This window comes from Quercus lobata, chromosome 3 (assembly GCF_001633185.2).
Source record: "Quercus lobata isolate SW786 chromosome 3, ValleyOak3.0 Primary Assembly, whole genome shotgun sequence".
Classification (NCBI taxonomy): Eukaryota; Viridiplantae; Streptophyta; class Magnoliopsida; order Fagales; family Fagaceae; genus Quercus; species Quercus lobata.
In genome coordinates, this window is record NC_044906.1 from 33,634,845 (window position 1) to 33,656,374 (window position 21,530).

General features: G+C 36.1%; 1 pseudogene; it reads right to left on the reverse strand.

Moving 5' to 3' along the window:
- Nucleotides 1–7,218: 7,218 nt before the first annotated feature.
- LOC115980795 lies at nt 7,219–14,159 on the reverse strand (annotated as a pseudogene).
- Nucleotides 14,160–21,530: the final 7,371 nt, after the last annotated feature.

The following is a 21,530-nucleotide window of genomic DNA, read 5'->3' on the forward strand; positions in this document are numbered from 1 at the left end:
TCTAATATGCATGGATTTGATTATTTAGTATCTCATTTTGTCACTCGAGTTCAAGGTATGCACATCGTAGTCACTCCGGATCTTATATTCAAGGTGTTACATGTACCGAGGGTAGAGTTTGCTGACTACCTCGATTGTGAGCGTCTAAGAACTGTGTCCAAAGACGAGCTTTCGTCTCACTTTTATGAGACACCTTAATCATGGGGTGACTGTCAAAACACCCCTTGCTCGGGCTTTGCAAAAGGTCCGAGATTCCTTAACATGGTGATAACATTCGTTCTCCATCCATTGTCTCACTATAACTCTATCATTGAGCCTCATGCTCGATTTTTGTTATCCCTTCTTGAAGGACTCACTATTGATTTTCCTTTTCATTTCATTCTCTCCCTTGTAGATGTTTATAGGGATACGGCGACCCATGATAGGCTCATTTTTCCTTAGGTTATCACGTGGATTCTTCACTATTTTTCTGTCTCTTATCTAGAATCTACACACTTTTCCCCTGTGTGTGCCATAAACACTGCTACCGTCAGATGGAGGGAGGCCTAGCTTGGATCGAAGCGACCACATACAGAGACAGCTACTCCTCTAACTTCTTCTGATCCTTCCACATCTGCACCTTCTTCATCGAATGGTGTGACCCTCGAGGCAGTCATGGCACAACTTGAGCGCATGGATGCTCACCTTGATACACTCATTACTGAGTTGTATCAAGCGAACACCTGTGTCAGCCATATTGCTCGATGGCAGGCTCGCCTTGGTAGCTTCGTAGAGTCTTCCTCTCCTTCTCCAGAGGCATCTAAGGATGAGGATTATGATGGTGACTTCGACGACGATGATGATGATGAGGAAGAGGATGTTGGCTCTTCTGGTGACGATGAGATGACTACTTGAGTTACTTACCTTTTGTCATTCTGGATAAAAAGGGGGAGTATTGGGATGAGAGCAGTCATGTATTTAGGGGGAGAATTAGCATAGGACATTTTTGTGATAGAGGGAGTGTTTATATTTTGAGGGGTGTAGTGAGGACTTATGTATTTTCTTCTTTTCTTCTTTTATGGAAACATTGTTCTTACTTTGTGATAACAAACCTTGTACTTATGATGTTATATATATATGATGAGGTTGTTATATATTGTATGCAATCTTATATTTTTGTTTTATACTAAGATGCTATGATGAGTTTTGTTTAAAATGTTTCAGAAATACAAGTTGTCAAAGTCTTGCTTGCCATGAACTCTCTTCTTACAAAGTTTTTCAAGAGTTTATGTTAGAATAAATTTTGTTATATTGAACAAGTGAGTATAAGTTGAGTGATTTATGACTTTTCTCATATATTTATTTGTTTGTTGTGGTTTTGTCATGGATTGCCAAAGGAGGAGATTGTTAGAACATATGTGAATCATGTTAAGAACATATGTCAATATAGAATTGACTAATTCTTTGACAAAAGACACTTTACTTGTAATTAGGTAGATCTAGAATGTGTTTAATGCTTTAAGGAACAAGGTTTCAAGTCCAAGTGTTAAAGCCATGCAAGTCTGTCCAAGAAACAAGTGAAGAAGTGCTGGATTTTAAAACTTGACAGCTAGCATCTATCGAGGTTTAAAGGCAGTTTACCTCGATGCTCGACAGCTGCTCAATAGATACCCTATCTATTGAGATTTAAGAAAATCAGTTTTTTAGATCTAATTTCACTCAAATCCGTGTATAGATGTTTGGGCTTTCTTTTCTCAAAGCCCTAAACATATATAAGGATTGTTTTAAGAGCCGTCACAACTGATGCACATCAAAGCAAAAGTTTTTCACAAGCATATTGTGAACTAGAGACATATATCTTAGTTCATTTTTCTCTTGAAGAAGCTATTGCATTTGTACGCTATAGGGATTTGTAACCAAGGAGTTTCGTGATCTTCATCGTGTTGATGAACTGGAGAACTTTGCAGCCAACATCCTTCTCAAGTTGGTATATAAGCCACATACTAGGATCTGCACATCAAATTGGTTAGTCATGTACTGGGAGCTGTGCATTGAAAGGAGAGATTGTCACTACTAAACAAGTCTAATTGGGTATTGGAATAAGGGTTCAACTGGAAGTTGGTATAATGTATTGGGATTCTTTACTTGTAACTGCTTGTTGTGGTAATAGTGAATTCTCGGGAGTGGTGACCTTAAAATCCCCCTGTAGGGTTTTTGCCTTGGAGGTTTTTCCCATTCATAAACAAATTACCGTGTCAACTTTATTTTATGTTGCATATTAACTTTGTTGGTGATTTGTTTGTACTACCATGCGTATTGCATGTTGATTAACTTAATTAATTCACTTGGCTAATTAATTGCTTAATTTATCACAAGGGGTCAATACTTTCTAAGCCTATCACCCTTAATTCTGATTTTTTTTTCCCTCTATTTATAGAGGTTGGGATGCTTAAAAAATAAGTTGAATGAGATCGGATATGAATTGGAACGTGTCCTTATCTCTAAAAAGTTGAAAAGGATAGGCTTTATCTTAATCAGGAGGTCCTCGAGCCGGGCCAAAAGCCTCTTGGGTGCCAGGTCTGTGTTTGAGTTTTGGTCCAATTTGAACTCCCTTTTTAAGGATTTTTTAGCTAGGAATTGCATCTAGATGCATTTTTAATCCGTGTTCTAAAAATTAATTCATTTTTCTTGATATTTAGGTCTTTAAATTGATAATTATCTTGTAGATAAATATTCCAAAAAGACTTGATTATCCACAACTTTTTTGTTATCTTGTTATCCACTTTATTCCCATGCAAGTAGGCCAATTTTTGACACTAACCAACAACCAATCACAAAATTATTTAATTAATTTTAATTGTTTAGCCAATCAGAATTAATTTAAATTAATTATGCATGATCTGTTCCACCCAAACAAAATGCATGCGGACCGTGAAAACTTAATCATGTGATATCTTTCAATCCAATGGTTCGATTTGGAAATCAGACATACCGTCGCGACCGTTAGAATTTCAATATCATTTTTATAATATGCAATGAATGAATTAATGCATGTAATGCAACTCTAAATTTTGGGTATATGAATTGTCACTCTAGTCATTTTTCAAGATTAAATTATGGGTACAAAATCAAGTGTCTACAACATGTTTGCACTAAAATTAAAACGAAAACTTGCAGAATTTCTTTATGCTTAAAATCGAAGCATTTACAAAATTTAGTTGGACAAGGAGAATGTCCAAGGAGGTAGTCTCATCTTCAACATTCTAGTTTATGGGCTCAAACCTCAAACCCTCATAAGGTCAAATCTGAAACTTGATCAAGCACAAGACTTAACTCAAACATTGCTCAACCTATGAAGCTTGTATGCACTCAATGTTCATTGTGACGCGGACTCCATTTGACCCAATTCAAGCATATCAAATCCAAGTTAGCCTAATCCTAGTTGGCCCTAACATAAATGCCCTTGAACCTCCAAATTTCAATGAAATTACAAGCATAACCCAAGTTTTACATAAATTAATAGGTTGCCTCTACCATCACTAAAATTTCCAAATTGTACCTATGTTTCATCAAAATAAAATAACATAAATGCCCCGCTAGAGTTACAAAAATGCTCCTATTTTCATTAAAAATTAAAAAATTTCCCCTTTCACCTAAAGTACCAAATTGTTCCTACCTTTCACAAAAATTACCAAATTACCCCATAAATTACCCAAAATATCTAATTACCCCCAAATTTTACAAAAATAACCAAATTTTCTCCAAGCATTCCAAATGTGTCCTTGGACACATGTCCCTTTACACAATAAATTTCATATAAGGTTTTTAAAAATCCATTATTGTCCATATCGTTTTCCATATCTACTTTTATGTATCAAAATACGAACATACCTGCATTAATTATTGATATGTATTTGAAATAGTGGATGTTAACAAGCTTGAAGGAATATCTTTCCTTTCATAAAATCATCCCCATTTATGCAAACTTTAGCCAGGAAAAAATATATAAAATTTTAATAAAAAAAAAATTAAACTTTTCTAAGGTGCACTGGAATAGAGTTATACCGAGTACTATATTAACATTACAAGCTTTTGCAAAGAAATTACTCAAGCAAGCTAAAGTCGAATGTAGTAAGGAATCTAAGAGAGTGTTTGGTTTAGCCAAAATCCTAACTCAAAACTTAGTTTTCATCACTTAAATCTCCAAATCTGTGGGTCTCACTTCAAAACAATCTATTTGGTCTAGTTTTTGTTTTCAGTTTCCATAACTCAAAACTCAAAAAATTGAGTTAGAGTTATGGAAATTGAAAACAAGTTTTGAGAGTTTTCAAATTATGAGAAATGAGATATTGTAGCATTTTTGTAAATATTTACATGTGTGGGACCCGCATTAGACTTTACTCCATCACAAACACATCTCCCAACGATTCTCTTTCTTCTTCTATTTCTTTCTTTCTTTCTTTCTTCTTCTAGATTATACTAGGATTTTGTCTTTTTCTCTTCTCTATTCTTCTTCTTTCTTCTTCACATTGATTCTTCTCTTAGCTTCTTTCTTTCTTTATTTCTTCTTCCCACTTGCTTCTTTTTTTTCTTTCATTCTTTCTTTTCTTTCTTTCTCTCTCTTCAATTTCTCCGCTTTTTCTCGTAACACTCCATTAATAAAAAGAAAGAAGGTCCACTTCGATAGTGATGATGAAGGCCCAATAATGAGATTAGAGATTCGATTTGAATTTGTGATTTGTGTTTAGATTGGGTTGAGATGTTCTTTTTGGGATTCGATTTTGTTGTTTAGAGTTTGTGGGTTTTATAGGGTAATTTGTTGTAGTGTTGAAGGTGGTGGTGGTGGTGGTGGTGGTGTGAATGGATCTGCTACGGTGGATGGGTTTGATTTTTTTGTGATTTGTGTGGTGGTGGATGGAAAACAATGGCAATGGTGGTTGTAAGCAGGGTGGTTGGGTTGTTGGTGGTGGTAGGAGGTGGGGTGGCTGGGTTGTCTTAATTGGAGAGAGATGTTCATGCAAGTATTGAGTGTGGACCGTTCTGGCCCATTCAGATGTGTGGGCTCTAACATTTTGATTTAAAGTTGAATTTTTAAGATGAAAATTAAAGCAAATATTTGTGCCAAACACATTGTTGGTGAAAGCTTAAATAGTGGAAAACACTATTGCTTGTTTGGACCCTTGTTAGGTTCTAAATATTTAGAAAAATTGCCAAATCGTGAACACAAACTTGTCTAGATATAAATTCCTAAGTCTATAGGTATGATTAGATAATGCTCAACGTGCTGCAAGTCAAAATACAAGAAAAAGGAAGCTGCAAGTTCAGGAATTCAAAACATGCTAGGTTTGACCAATCAAAAGAACAAGTTCAACCAATCAAAAGATGGGTTCTGTAGAATTTAATTAAATCCCATCAGTCTTTTAAGCCCATTAAGTGATTAGGATTTTAGAGTTAATTCTCCTAGTATATAAAAGAAACCCTAAGGCACATTTTGTTATGACTTTGGAGGTGTTTTTGTGAGATCTAAAAGATATTGTGCCTTCTCCTTTCAAAGTCACTACCGAAATTCCATCTACACATTATTAGAACCGGTAAATCTAAAGTTGCTACTACATGATCATACATAACTAATGATTTAAAACTTCCAGTGAGATCTCAGAGTCACAAACGTGGGTGTTTGTGTGTGACAAATTCAAATAGAAGAGTCCATAGATTCGGAACTGCACGTGGTCATGTGAGTAAGATCTACAAGAGGTAGCTTTAGATTTTAGGGAGAAAATCTATTGTAAACTTTCATTCTATAATAGTAAATTTGTTTACCTTGAGGATAGCTAAGTTAAATTCTCCCTATATTTTTTTATCTTGAAACTGTTGGTTTTATTGGTTTTCCTAGTTCATCAGATTACTGTCTTCTTTACTTTTCTGCACTAAGTAATATGATTGCATGAGTTTAACCTAGATCTGAATAATTAACCTAAGTAACTACTTGACTAATTAATTAAGTTAAAGGAATCTGATTTATAGAGGCCTAAACAGAACAAACAACCCCTAATTTTAAACCAACAACTAAATTGCTTTTACTCTACTTAACTAAGTGCAGAATAAGAGTACATGAAATGCAATAAACCGAAACAACTCTCTAGTGCATAAACACAAACAATAAAGAATAAATGTAAAGCAAAAGAGTAAGAGAAAATAGATGCAAACTCAAGATAATACCAGAATATGTTATCAAAGAGGAAACCGAAATACTCGACGAAAAACCTCTCTGCAGCCATCCAAGCCGAAATGATCCACTAATAAATAAAGTTGGAGTACAAGGATATCAAAAAGACCCTCCAAGCCTAATCTACTCACTGTACTTGAACCCTCCAAATTCTAGCTACCAACGGACTTCACTGAGTCATTTCTTCACTAATTATTCTGATCCCGCAATTAGCTCTAAATTGCATCTGCCAATCAATGGCTTCTTCCAATGATTCCCACATGCACCGAAACTTCTCTTAACACTCATTTGGGTGAGTTAAATGTTTGGGGTAAGAACCTCTCAAGGATTTGTAATTGGAGAGGTAAGAGTAGAGGAAAACTAAAAGAAATTGTGTAGATCATTGTGGGTTTACAATCTCTAACTCTCAAATGTATTGCTAGGGTTTTCTTTCTAAAAGTCCCCTTAAAATTTTGTGGGTAATTTGGGCTTATATAATGTGGGTAAAGAAATGAGGAAAGAACTCTTTAAAATCATCCAAACAGAGAGTTTCACGGGTCACTTGCGGTTGGCCAAGCCATGAAGTGACTCAAGAAATACAAGCTGGCAAAAGACTATTCAGTATCCAAGATGTGCTTCTCACATGACCTTTCTCAGGTTGTCCACTCGCGAGTCAATCGCGAGCAAGTCACGAAATTCACTGTCTTCACAATTATTCACCAAACTCTCACACTTAACGCTCACATTAAATCCCACAAACATACAAAGAAAAGATTAACAAAATACAATCAAATTTGACACGAAATTAAAGCCAACAAAATATAGTTGAAAATTACCACTTTATAGTTGGGTAAGTCAAGAGAAAAGTAGAGTATAAGATATGAGATATGGGTTAGAGTTTTGAGTGATGGGAATCGAATTTTGAGAACTGATTTTTGAGTGATGTTCAAACCAAGCAGGCCCTAATTAACTCAAAAAGTAAAAAGGAACTTGAGAAGTTTAATTAACTCAATTGCTTTACTATATCTTGACCTTTATTTTGTTTCAATGGTTAATGGAGCTTGAAGCATGGTACCAAAACGGTCAATTTGACAGATGTCAAGGATTCTATCCATTCCACTTGCCATGAAAAACCTACAAAGATTGAAAATCGTAAATCATATAAACAAAACAACAATTAATAAATATTTGTATGGGCAATGGAGGGACAATGTGCCATACTTGTTAGAAGTAAATGGTAAATTTAATACCATGTTAAATTATTGATGTTTGATTGTCTTAAAAATTTAAACTATTAGAATATGGTAAATTTAATCATTTAACCATACAATTCTTACAATACTTGTCTCTAAGATCTCTTGTCACAGATTGGCAGCCACCTGGCACCATGGATTGCATATTTACAACTATATTTGGATTGTGAATACTCTGTCAAATGTGTTAGGACATATGTGATTCACTTGTTAGGAACATATGTCACTTTACTTATATTTAGTTAAATCTAGGATGTGTTTAATACTTCAAGAAACTGTGTTTCAAGATCGAGTGTTGAAGATATGCAAGTTTGTCCAAGATTCAAACTGAAGAAGTGTTGTTTATTAAATCTCGACAGCTAGCTATCCATCAAGCTTAAGAAGCTGTTTTAGCCCCATGGCTCGACATCTGCTCGACAGCATCTCGACAAACAGGTATCTGTCGAGCTTTATGAAAAATAGAATTCCAATTCTATTTTGACTCCAATCCGATTTTATGTGTTTGGACTTTCTCTTCTCACAACTATAGACATATAAAATAATTATTTTAAGAGTCGTCAAAATGTTCACAAGTTGCACAAGTGTTGAGCAAAATCTGTTCAAGCAAGTTGTGACTGGAGACAAAATTTGCCCTAATTCATCGTTTTTGAAGAAGTTGCTATATTTGTGCACTGTAGGGTTTTGTAACCAAGCATCTTCTTGATTTTCATCATTAGAATGAACTGAAGAACTTTGTTACCAACAACCTTCTCTAGTTGGTAATTGAAGTCGCATATTGGGATCCATGTAATTGGTTAGTCACGTACTTGGGAGCGGTGCATTGAAATGAGAAATTGTCATTACAGAACAAGTCCAATTAGGTATTGGGGTAAGGATTCAACTGTAGGTTGGTATAAGGTACTAGGATTCCTTTACTTATAATCGCTTGTTGTGATAATAGTGAAATTTCGGAAGTGGTAACCTGAAAATCACCCGGTGGTGTTTTAGCCGTGTAGGTTTTCCCCATTTGTAAAGAAATTACCATGTCAATTTATTTTCCGCTGTATACTTAGTTTATTGGTGATTTGTTTGTGCTATCACATGTTTGCATGTTAATTAACTTAATTAATTCACTTGGCTAAATTAATTGGTTAATTTATCACAAGGAGTCGATTCGTATTTTGGCCTATCAAAATGTGCACCTAACCATGTTCACCATGCTCTTCATCGGAAACTTTAACCCTGAATTTGCAGCATTATGAAGATTCACATAGAAACTAAACCTGACAATTATATAATGAGATTTTATATATCTTATTGTAAATTCTAATTTTATTTGCACCTGTACATGTGAGCATCAACGGCAGCCGGTGTGTCATTAGAGTCTACAAGGCACCCTCGCTTACTCAACAGTCCCCACGAGTCTAATTCCCACCCATTAAGTTGTCTTTCCTACAAGTGAATAAGTAGTTTGTTGTAATAAAAAAAAAAAAAAAAATACCACCTTTTTATTGGATAATAAAAACTATGCATTATAACTTGAATATGTGTAATAGGATATGTAAGTACCTCAATGTAGCTTCGAAATGTTTCGATTGCTTGCACACCTTTTGCCTTTGCGTCTCTAGGCTCGGAGATAATATTCATCGTCAGCTCTCCGGATTCCCAAGGTTCTTCTAGATTTTTATGAGACTACCAATCCCCTCATCCGATCCTACAAGCTTCATCTGTACCATTTCGTTGATGATTTTTACCATGTAAGCCCATATCCAACAGAGTAGAAGACATGAGATTTGACTTAACAAGACAATTATTAATTACACTTTACTTTTTGGTTGCTTACAATAAGTGAGATGAGGATTTGAATCCAATTTCTCTCTTGACAGATTGCTTTTACACTTGATTTATAAAGATACATATATAAAATATTACAAGTATCTCTTATAAAATTACATCGTACCATGTTAGAGTATCAAACTCAAAAGCTATAACTATTTCATGAAGAGGCTTAACTAGTAATTAAACTCATATCATAATTTTTTACAATGTTATGAAAAAAGTAGTGAAATTTATTTCGTCAGGATTATTAATTTAATAAGTTCAAATATACAATAATTTTACAATTCTTTTCACAAATGTTAAGTTGATAAGTTGTAATTAGTGTACACTTATATTGAATTAAGTCTTCTTTTTTTTTTTTTTGATAGGTAAATTAAGTCTAATTGAATACCAAGAAAAACAAAGAGAAGCACAAACTATAAAAGTTACCGTCATCAAGGAAATGATTCTCTTTAAGTGCACCATGACCAGATGTTTCCATCATGTGTTTCAATACCATCCTCGTTAAGGTGAACTTTCTTATCAATGACATTTCTGTAACCAACCCGATATAAGCAATGATGACCCCCTCTATTAACAATAAATCTAGTAAGTGCTACGCTTGTACGAGCATCAGTCACTGTGGTTGTTCCAGGGTATTCCCTCAGTACAATGGCTGACATGAGTGCAATGAGCTTATCCCCATTGATTGGGTTGTCTTTATTATCTACCACACCACTACGATCTACATCAGTATCAAAAACTATCCCAAGATCAGCAGTGTTTTGTAACACTGCAGCTCGAGTTAGTGCCATGGCAGTCTTGTCCTCAGGGTAGGGAATATGATTAGGGAACTTCCCATCTGGATTGAGGTGTAGAGACCGAAAGGTGTCTAACAAGCCTGTCTAGGACACATCCCATGTGAAGAAGCCTCCTGGACATTATGAAGAACTTGAAGTCCAATATGCAGGTTTCAACAAAGGGTGACCAAAGATTGGTAAAACGGACCGTTGAATATGAGAATGAGAATGCAAATCAGGAGGTGCCAGCTCGTTACGTACCTCGACTTTCTGCCTGGTTGGACCAAGGCCATTAAAGCATATATATCTTCTCAACGCATAATAGAAGATGACAAAAGCCCTCTGAATTTCTACTATTACTTCAATAAAGCTGGTGAGCTTTACTGGACTCCATATGTATGACAAATAAAACGTTTATTGAGCATATATTGTCAAGGATATATAGTACATCAATTCTAATGAAATTGGAAGGATCCTGTTCTTTAAAGTATCAATCACTCTCAAAAATAATTGTTACGTTATGGACTGGAACCAAGATTTGAAGTTGGGGGCCAAAGCATAAATCTAAAATAAAATGTGAAAATCCAAACTAAAATATATGCATAATAGAATGACAAGTTTCAAGTCTCTTATGTAGAAGAAAGTAGTCCTTGTTTTTGATTGTGGTACTACAAGAAAAATACCATTTAGCGATCAAATATATTTCATGACCTAAAAATTTTATTTTTGAGGGAAAAATATACCTGTTCCAAATACTTGGTAACATGGTCGGCCCAATACAATTCAGTCCTAAGGCAAAACTTTTATATGGGAATTTTTATATTAACCATCAATTTTGTTAATAGTCTATATTAATTTTTTTACATTTAAAATCCATTATTCTCATGGTTTAATATGACTAATTCACTTAAGTGATGCTAGGAATATTACATATTTTACTACATATGCTTTATAAACTAACATGTCACCAGTCAAAATTGATTCAAACATTCATATATTGTTAAAAGTGGCACCAATCATATTCTTGCAACATCAATCTGTAAGTTATTTTGTAACAAAATTTTTTGTAACTTCAATATTTTTCTTTCACTTAATAATGGAGATTTGGTTGGATTAGGATTAATCTATAATTACATAGCTTTGAGTCCTAGTTAGATTCTAAAAAGATAAAAATTACACTATAAGAACTAGCTAAACCATTAATCTAAGATTAGAGACAGACCTAGAATTTCAAGCTAAGGGGCCGAAGCATGAGGAAAAAAAAATCCAAATAGGTATCCATATAGTACTAAGTACTAACAAAATATCAAGATAAATATACAAAATCATTATTTCTTAATACATTAAGATGTAATCATCTACCAACAAAGAAAAGATAATACAAAATAATATTGTTTCTTAAGAGCATCAGCTGTTGCAAAAATATATATATATATATAATTTTTTTTTTCACAAACCAAAACTTACTTTTGCTAATTTAGCATTTGAAATGTCTCGCATAGTAGTGTTTTTGGTGTTTGGTATTCTAAATACTAAATATTTATTATTTAGAATACCTGATGCTAGTACTCTAATATTGGGCTAATTAGGATTTTTTTTTTTTTTTTTTTAAGTTTTGTTTTTGTTAAGTTTTTGAGTTTGATAGTTTCTAGTTGAGCTAGGTTAGTTAAAAGGGAAGGGGTCTAAGTTTTTGGAAGAGGGAAGTGCAGCTTTGGAAATAAATAAATATATATATATATATATATAACCAATAAAAAATTTTCTCTTTTTTTCTTTGGGCCTGGGGCCCAAAAATTTTTTTCCTTTTTTTTCTTTGGGCTAGAGGTGCCCAAGCCCCCTTGGGTCCCCTTTTGGGTCCATCCTTGTCTAAGATGGAAGGCTAACTTATAAAGTGGAAAGGTGTTAGGCATCTACCCCAACCAATGAAATAAGTAAGAACATTGTAGTTGTAGTAATGTCATACAATTCCAACATTAAAACATGTCACAAAAGATTTAATAACATAAAAATGGATTTGGCAGTTACAACCTTGAAAACAATTTTTTTTTAATGTTAAAAATATCTGAGTATATCAAAATCCTAATTCCAAAACAAGCATGTTTGATCCTAATCAAACAAGAACATTTTGTCAAAAAATTTGAGAGTGAGATTTAGGCTGCGTTTGGCTCTATGTAAATTCATTTCCGAGCGTAAAATAAATTCAGGGGAAAATATTTTATGGAAAAGGAAAACATGTTCTATTGTTTGACTGTGTTATGAAAATTATGCCGGAAAATTATTCTTTGTGTTTGGTCTTACATGTAAAAACCTATTTTCAGAAAAGGGAAACACAAGTCAACCCCCAACCACCACTTGATCTAGCCACCGCCACCACCAAGGAAAGGCACAACCCAACACCAACCACCCAAAATCCAGATCGAGAAGAGGAAAAAAACCACCCCCATCGCTCTGTTACCACCAAAACACCACCATTCACACCACCACAATAACAACAAAATCTGAAATCAAAGAAAAAGAATATCAAACACAAAAATATGTGGGGGGTTTGGTTCGGGTTAGAGAGAAAAAGTGAGATGAGAAGATGAAGACCACCGTGGAGAAGAGAGGGAGGGTGAGACCGTTCCAGATCGAGAGCTATGGCGATGGTGGATCGGGTTCATGCAGAGGTAGAGGAGGTGTTTGACTAGTCGGCGGTGAGGTGGAGTGAGAAGATGAGGGAGAAACTCACCGTGGATTGAGAGGAAAACAGTGGAGAGCTGCGTTGGAGAGCCTAATGGAGCACAGCCTGTGGTCAGTTGTCAAGATCGGAACTCAACCTGTCCTCGTCGGTGCATGACTGGCGATCGAAGAGGGAGAAGAAGAGTTAAGGAAGAAGAGAGAGAGAGAGAGAGAGAAAAAATAATAAAAAATAAAAAATAAAAAGCATGGCCAATGCGTGATTTGGGCGGTGAGACGGCGTGATCTGAGCGATGGGGGTGGCACGATTTTGGGCTGGCCAAAGCTTGGCTGGGCAGCCACCTGTGCTCTCTCTTCTAGCTCACTCTCTCTCTCTCTCTCTTTGCGCGTCTGAAGTCCGAAAATGGTTTGAAGTGAAAATAGAAATGTAAAACATTTTCCGGGTCAAAGCCATAATATTTACAGTCAAATGAAACGGTTTTCTGGAAAATTCTATTTTCCATGCACAACCAAACACATGGTGAGGTGTAAAACCATTTCCTGAAATGGTTTTATGCCAAAACAAACGTAGCCTTAGGTTTGGGCTTCGAGCTTTATACCAACATGCACAAAGTAATGACTAGATGATTAGTTAGGTTTGGTTATTCGACACTAAGGCTTTTGTGTTTAGGAAATAGAAAACAATTGGCAATATTTTGAGATGATGATTTTGGGGCATAGAGAGCAAAGAATTTCATGTCTTTTGAGGCAAAGTTTGTGTTTTAACCAAAAGAATTAGCAACCACGTTATAGACTTACAGTATTTCTTAAGAGCTTTCTTTGAATCTCTAGTGTGCTTTGGAATTGTGTACCAATTTTCAATTTATAATGGGAAGAAACCTTGGTTGATGAGTTTGAGTGAATTACAATCTCCTCAATATGCTAGAATTATCTTTCTTTTAATTATCTCCAAAAAAACAAAATGAGTAGAATAATTTGAAATTTTGAAAAATCAAGAAAACTAGTGAAACAACACTGAAGTTCTATTTTCATGACACTTTGAGGTTGGGTTAGGCCTACTATCTCTATCTCTCTTTTTTACATTTTTTTTCGTACACCTCCCCCCCCCCCCCCCCCAAAAAAAAAAAAAAAAAAGTGAGGGACATTGATCAACTTCCTTTGACTAAGCTTGTAGGGTACCTTTAAACCTATGAGATGGGATTAATTTTAATAAGAAAAGGTGGAAAGAGTATAAACTTGGCTCTTAAGGGCATAGAGGAAGAGATTGATGACTTTGAAAATGAAGATGAAATCGAAGATGAAGATGAGGATGAGGATGAGGATCTAACCTTCATACCTAATGAGATTATTAAGCTTCTTCAATATAGGAAAAAGGATAAGGACAAACCTCCTAGGAAATCTAAATCCTCTAAGAAGGGTGAGAGTGAAAAACCCCTTATCCAATGCCATGAGTGCAAAGGTTTTGGTTATATGAGGATAGAGTGCCCAAACTATCTTATGAAGGAAAAGTGTAACAACCCAAGAAAAAGCGCTAGCCACATTTGCGCTATACCTCAAAAGGACTAGTCACAATTGAAACTCCTTGTAGTTGTTAATAAAGCCCAGTTAAACCCAGTAAATACCCGATGTGAGACTCATCACACACCTACACACATCACACAATCAATCAAATTAGGGCATCACAATCTCCCCCACTTAAATCTCTAACGTCCTCGTTAGGGCCCACTTTGTGGGGTAGTGTCTTTGAGCCCACATAGGGATACTAGGCCAGCTCTGATACCATATGTAACAACCCAAGAAAAAGCGCTAGCCACATCTGCGCTACACCTCAAAAGGACTAGTCATAATTGAGGCTCCTTACAGTTGTTAATAAAGCCTAGTTCAACCTAGTAAATACCCAATGTGGGACTTATCACACATCCACACACATCACACAGTCAATCAAATTAGGGCATCATGATCTCCCCCACTTAAATCCCTAGCGTCCTTGTTAGGGCCTACTTTGTGAGGTAATGTCTCTAAGCCCACACGGGGTTACTGGACCGGCTCTGATACCATATGTAACGACCCAAGGAAAAGCGCTAGCCACATCTGCGCTATACCTCAAAAGGACTAGTCACAATTGAGGTTCCTTACAGTTGTTAATAAAGCCTAGTTCAACCTAGTAAATACCCAATGTGGGACTTATCACACATCCACACACATCACACAGTCAATCAAATTAGGGCATCATGATCTCCCCCACTTAAATCCCTAGCGTCCTTGTTAGGGCCTACTTTGTGAGGTAATGTCTCTAAGCCCACACGGGGTTACTGGACCGGCTCTGATACCATATGTAACGACCCAAGGAAAAGCGCTAGCCACATCTGCGCTATACCTCAAAAGGACTAGTCACAATTGAGGTTCCTTGTAGTTATTAATAAAACCCAGTTCAACCCAATAAATACCCGATGTGGGACTTATTACACACTCACACACATCACACAATCAATCAAATTAGGGCATCACAAAAAGACCAAGAATTCAAAAGATAAAGGGTTGGTTGCTACCTAGAGCGATACTAAGAATGACTCTTCTGATAAGTATGTGGATGAATGTGGTCGCTCTATGACTTTTGTTGCCACAAGTAATAAGGTGATTGTGAAGAGTGCTAGTGACAGTGAGGATTCTTCTGATGATGAAGTATCTAAGAAGTTGACCCTATAGGAAGCCTATGATAAGCTATGCACTGAATTTATAAAATCTGAAAAGACTTCTCATCTTTGTAGAAAAGAGCTTGATGAGGTAAAAACTGAAAAAAGTTGATTTGTTAGTCAAACTAGATGAGACTACAAGGTTAGTTGAGACTTTTTTTGTGGAAAACACCTTATTAGAAGAGAGAGTCAAGAATCTCAAGGTTGAGCTTAGTCAAGCTAGAACTCAAATAGAGAGAATGTCTAGTGCAAAGCTTGATGAGGTTTTGAGTGCTCAAATTCTAGTTCTAATAAGATTGGCTTAGGATATGTTGTTTCCTCTAGCTCCTCCTCTTGCACGGCTTCTACATCAAAGACTGTCTTTATATTTCAATCTGAAAAATGTGATAAAGGTATGAAATCCAAAACTGATTTGGCTAATTTTACATCATTTGTTAGACCTCATGTTTGTCACCATTGTGGTGTTTCTGGACACATTCGTTCTAATTGCTTTAAGTTGTATCCTCAAAAGCAAGTGTCCAAACGGTCATAGGTTTCCTCTCAAAGACCTACAACTTTTTTTTGGAGAGTTATTAAAAAAATTGAACTTTTTAACTCAATTTCAGGAGAATTTTAATTCTTTTGTCCTTTAGTAGGCATAATAAGACACGTGCTTTTTCATCTTCACGACCAAAGACTCGTGCTGTGTGGGTGAAAAAGGAGCCTAAGACTTAATTGTCTTTTCTGTTTGTCCTTTTCTTTAATTCTTCCTATCTAAAGTAGGACTTTATTGCTTGATTTCTTATCTGCTTTTGGAATCATGCTTTCATGCATCTGCATCTTATCTTCATACTTTCATTTTGTTTGTCTGTTTCTGTTTGGTTGTTTAGTTTTTATTTTGTTTCTTTTTCAAAAAAAAAAAAAAAAAAAAAAAAACTTAGAAAAATACAAAAGTAATGTATGTTTGTGTATATTGGTACTTGTGTACCTTGGATGGCCATTGAAACAAAGTTTTCTAAACTTTGTACCTCTTGTAGGTTAGATGAGCATCTTAATGCACAATTAAGCAAGTGAGTTTTGTGGCTCATGTTTGTGATGAGTACGATTAAGTATTCTCTTATACTTAACACTCATATCACTTTTTTTATAGGAAGGACTAGAAAATCTTAAAAGAAATGCATAAATAACCATCTCACCACTAAAGCCCATCAATCATGAATAACATCTGTGTGCTTCGGTATAACAAAATTGTGATGTTTAAACTTACATAATTGGGTATTTCTTTTCTCCCCTTTATATGCCCATGCATGCTATGCTCAAAAAGAAAAAAGTAAAAAAAAAAAAATATATATATATATATATATATATATAAACAAAAACAAAAGCAAAAAGAATCAAAATGCTTTTAAATATGGTTGCAAGCGTGTTTCTAAGAAATGTGAGAGTTATAGGATGTACCTCGAAGGTAATAGTCCCCATCAAGCAGTTATGATTGTGTATGAGTGAAATTGATTTTCTCATATCTCAAATCGTTATAATATGAGACACTTATACACTCTTGCCATGTTTTCACACGCAACACACGAATTATTTGCTACTTTTGATACATAAGTAGGTACAACGTGATTTTGTCATCACAAGGAATACATGTGTTAATATATGCTCACTAAATTGTCTTAACTTGTTTTTTAAATATAAAATTGGTTGGACTTGTTGTGTGTGTGTGTGTCAGGTGTCACCTTCCCAACAAATTGGACTCTAGAAAATGAGAATCATTATCTACAGATCCAAAATCCAGATAGAAATTCAAATCTAGATTTTGTCCAGCAACTAGCCGATGGAATGGTTAGACTTAACTTTGACCAGTCTAGATTTAGGACACCCTTAGATTATGATGAACCCAGGTCTAGATCCCCAATAGATCTACACCAACCCTTTAGGCAGCCAACTATCCTTCTTAGAGATAGACCTGCATCTCAGTATAGCTCATCTAGAAACCTAGCACCCTTTCCCAAATCTAGGAGAGACCTAGGCCCAGAGCTCCAAGGTGTAAGAACCCAATCCCAGGTTAGTACCCCTTGCTACACAACCAAGTAAGAGTCAGTTGTTGATCAAGAGGAAGACAACACTAGTCAAGATAGTCAAAAGCCTCCATCATCAGGAACTGATATGAGAGATCCCTTTCAGCTAGAAACTAAAATTGATCATCAGCTCATGGTGATAAGGAAAGAGTTCACCCCTGATATGGATGCCCTAGGCAAAGAATTCGACTCAGAGGAAAATAGAGTCAAGAGAGAAGCCTATAGAGCCAACCATACTAGAGAACAAAAGAAAGAAGTTTTGGAAAAATGGAAAAAATTCATGAAGGAGATATCCAACAATGTCCCTTTCTTTGAATACTTTGAGAACCATTTTGAATGGCATAAGAAGTCTTGTGTCATCACCAAAACCAATTGGACCACAGAAGACAACAAAGGAAATAAGAAAGTTGTTTGGTCTAGTCATCCTCCCCGGGAAGACATACTCTTTAACCACTATGGTAGTGATATAGTTGCCTTTCCCTTCAAGCACCCAACCAATGAAGAAAAGGTTGTCAAGAAGGTAATAGAGCAAAACAACTATACTAACCAGTGTTTAGGAGTTATAGGTAAACAGTTTGATAGGATAGAAGATAGGATAGACAACAAGGTTATCCTTCAGCCAGGAAACCCTAGTAAACCTATCTAGACCTTAGAGAAGCCCTTAGTCAAGCTCCCAATAACCAGACAAGCCAGTCTCAGACCTAAGGATAAACCAGCCTTAGAAATAGTCTCTTAGAAGCTTGAGGAACTTGTGAAGAAGGAACCAGTCACCCCTTCACCAGACCATACCTCAACTAGTAGAGACCCTAGACTAGTTGTCTTAGAAGCCCATACAACCTCTAGCAATTCTAGTAGAAACTCCTCAGAAACTGAAAAGGAGAAAGAACACCTAGAAGACTAATTTCGAGGATTACAAATAAATAGCCTTTACCAACCCAGAGTAAACCCAACCAGCCTAACCAAGAATTGGTATCCCAGACCTACACCCCCTGACCTCCAATACGAGGAAAGGAATACCCAGTTCACGGTATCCACTAGTAAACTCTATGAATGGAACATAGATGGTTTATTAGAACAAGAAATCCTAAATAAGATTCAGCACATGACCACGGTAGCCAATAACTACCTAAATGATGGACATCAGCACACAAAGGTCATAGAGCTCATGACTTTAGGATTCACAAGAAAACTATTAGATTGGTGGAATAACTTCCTAACATAAGAGTCTAAAGAAGACATCAAGCATGCTGTCCAAACAGATGAGGATGAGAATCCCATCTTTGACGAACACATAGGAAGAGGTGTTCCCGACGAAGTCAATACCCTGATCTATACGATTATGAAACACTTCGTAGGTAAACCCAGCAACATCACATCTAGGATTTATGACTAGTTGAGTAACCTTAGATGTAAGAATCTTAGTAAATACAAATGGTATGAAGATGTACTTACCACCAAAGTCATGCATAGAAGTGATTGCAACTCTCCATTTTGGAAGGAGAAATTCATCAATGGATTACCCACATTATTTGGTGAGAAGGTCAAAGAAACCCTTGCTAGCCCCTTAGGTGTCATAGATTATGATAACCTAACTTATGGAGACATCTCTAGCACAATCCGGAGTGAATGAATGAAGATGTGTAGAGATTTGAAAATCCAAAGCCAAGCCAGCAAGAGTAAAGTTAAGTACGAAGTAGGAAACTTCTGTACACAGTACGGCTTACCTTCAATCATACCTAAGAGGAAAAGAACCCTCTAAGAAGTTCCATTGGAAGAGAATAGCCTCCAAGTACTATAGAAAACAGAAGTTCAAAACTGATGATTTCTACAAGAAAGGAAAATCCAAGTCCACAGGAAAGTTCATACCTAAAACATCAGGAAAATGTTTTGAGTGTGGCAAGAGAGGTCATTTCCAGAAAGAGTGTAAAGCTAAAGCCAAATTTGTTACCAACACCCTTGTTAGTGACCAAGCCAATCAAGAAGAAATCTTCAAACTCTTAGAACTTGACCACTCAGACAGTGAGTCTTCCAATAGTTCTAGTGAGGAAGACAAGCACCAATTATATAGGTCATCCTCTGAATCCTCTAGAGTCTCCTCTAGCTCCTCTAGTGGCCCAGATGAACCTTTAGCCTGTAAAGATAGTTGTTGTGGGGACAAGACTATCAGTGTTCTTTCTAAGCAAGAAGAGCTCCTCTTAGATCTCATAGAACAGATCGAAGACCAAGTTGTCAAAACTCAAAGGCTTAGTGATTTCCATAAAACCCTAGTTAAGGAAGCCAGTACATCCAAACCTAGGTTTCAGGAACCCAAAGTTGACTTGGAGAAAATCTACAACAGATTTACCAAATCCAAGAAGGAAGTTACCATCCAAGATCTCCAGAAAGAGATCAAGGATACCAAGTTAGAAGTGAGAACCCTTAGGCAAGAGTTAACCGTCCTTAGGGTAGATCACAACCTCCTAGACCAGAAAGTCAAATAGATAGAAAACACTTCTCATCAAGGCAATGAGGAAGGAACCTCATTACAGAACCCTTATGATGATTAAGCAGATGAAATAGTTAACCCTACAACTGACATGGTACAGGAACCATCCAGTGAGACGTTCTTACAGACCATCAGTAGGATCAACTTCCAAAAATGGCATTCCAAAGTCAGGATTGTCATCAGTAAAGATTTTGAATTTGAGGTAGTAGCCTTAATAGACTCAGGCGCTGATCTCAACTGCATTGAAGAAGGAATTATTCCTTCCAAATACTTTAAGAAAACCAAAGAAAGGTTAACTTCTGCGAGTGGAGGAAAAATACAAATTGAATTCAAAATCCCAAAAGCCCATGTATGCCAAGACGATACATGTTTTAAAACCACATTTGTCCTTGTCAAGAACATGACAGATAGGGTTATCTTAGGAAACCCATTTATGTGTTTGTTGTACCCTTTCATCACGGATAGTGAAGGAATCACTACCCATCCTTTTGGCCAATCAGTTAAGTTTAAGTTTCTTAGGAGCCCAGAACCTAGAGAGATCGGTAGTCTCCAGGAAGTCTCTGTCTCTAAGACCCTTAACCTCATTAATGCCAAAACCCAACACCTTAAGTACCTTAGTTATGAACTAAGTTACAGAAGAATTGATGAACAGCTAGCTTGCAAAAGCTACCAAATTGAGATCAGAAAGTTTGAAGAAAAACTTAAGCAGGAAGTCTGCTTTGATCTACCAACAACCTTTTAGCACAGAAGGAGACACGAAGTAGCTCTCCCCTATGTCAAAGATTTCCATGAAAAGAACATCCCTACCAAAACTCAACCTATGCAAATGAGTCAAGAACTTATGGATACTTGTAAAGCTGAAATAGAGGATCTTCTTAAGATAGGAATCATCAGAAACTCTAGGTCACCATGGTCCTGTCTAGCCTTTTATGTCCAGAAAAATGCTGAGATTGAGAGGTGTGCCTAGACTTGTCATCAACTATAAGCCTCTTAACAAAGTCTTAGAATGGATTAGGTATCTTATTCCCAACAAAAGAGACTTAGTCAATAGGCTTAGCAAAGCAGTGGTTTTTAGCAAGTTTGACATGAAGAGTGGTTTCTGGCATATACAAATTAGAGAGTCTGATAGGTACAAAACAGCTTTTACAACACCCTTTGGCCATTACGAATGCAATGTAATGCCCTTTGGTCTCAAAAATGCACTTTCTAAATTCCAAAACATTATGAATGAGATTTTCAATCCATTCTCCAGTCATGCTATTGTGTACATTGATGATGTACTCATTTTTTCAGAATCCCTGACACAACATTGGAAACACCTTCAAGCATTTCTCCATACCATCAAGCTCAATGGTCTTGTTGTTTCAGCCCTAAAAATCAAACTGTTCCAAACTAGTGTCTGGTTCTTAGGCTTTGATATAAGACATGGTGTCATCAAACCCATAGACAGAGCCGTTCAGTTTGTAGACAAGTTTCCAGATGAAATCCTAGATAAAACCCAGCTCTAGAGATTTCTAGGATCTCTTAATTATATTGCCGATTTCTATCAAAATCTCAGACAAAAGTGCAAACCTCTCTTTGA